This window comes from Octopus bimaculoides, chromosome 10, assembly GCF_001194135.2.
Source record: "Octopus bimaculoides isolate UCB-OBI-ISO-001 chromosome 10, ASM119413v2, whole genome shotgun sequence".
NCBI lineage: Eukaryota > Metazoa > Mollusca > Cephalopoda > Octopoda > Octopodidae > Octopus > Octopus bimaculoides.
Window position 1 is genome coordinate 26,359,251 of NC_068990.1, and position 786 is coordinate 26,360,036.

At 25.3% G+C, this 786-nt stretch overlaps 1 protein-coding gene across 1 annotated transcript in view; it reads right to left on the bottom strand.

The window, feature by feature from the left end:
• LOC106877481 (heparan sulfate glucosamine 3-O-sulfotransferase 5) overlaps positions 1–374 on the bottom strand; it is a 471,645-nt gene extending 471,271 nt beyond the window's left edge. The window contains exon 1 of the mRNA XM_052971096.1: positions 210–374. The gene's annotated coding sequence lies outside the window, so the exon portion shown is untranslated. The remainder of the gene's footprint in view (positions 1–209) is intronic.
• Positions 375–786: the final 412 nt, after the last annotated feature.

A 786-nucleotide genomic window follows, 5' to 3' on the forward strand; every position in this document is an offset into this window, starting at 1 on the left:
TGATGTAAAACAGCGCAGAAGAAAAATAAGAAAATAAACAATTGGAATTATTCAAATTGGTTTAGAAAAAAATCACATGTATGTATATATATATATATATATATATATATATATATATATATATATATACATATACACTTATGTAGTGGGTGTATATATTTGTATGTATAAACAAGAAAAATTAAAGACAACAATGAACTGTTCCTTACCTGTTGTTTAAAGTTGATGGTTAAAACAGTTCCATTATATATACATGTGAGTATGTATGTATATATATATATATATATGATATACAGATATGTATGTGTATATATTATTTATTTCATATATATTCAATGCATATATATTTATACAAACAAGCACATATATGTATATATAACATAAATATATATAAATAATATATATAGTGTATGTATGTATGTATGTGTGTCTGTATGTATATATATATATATATATATGTATATATATATATGTGTGTGTATATATATATATAGGCTATGAATGTGTATGTATATATAATATGTATATATATGTATATTTTTAGTAATGAGCCCAAGTTGGTAATATAGTATTTTTTTTTAATAGAAAACCCAAGAAGCGAAATAAAACTAAAAAAAAAATGCAAAAGCAGCAGCAGCAGCAGCAACACGACGGTTATCCGTTATAGAAGCAGTCGAGGTTATTATTGTGATAAAACCAAGGATCTGTGGCTAGAACAGGTGCCAGAATTGTCAGAGCCAAAGAGAAGAGAGAGAGAGAGAGAGAGACAGACAGACAGACAGAGAG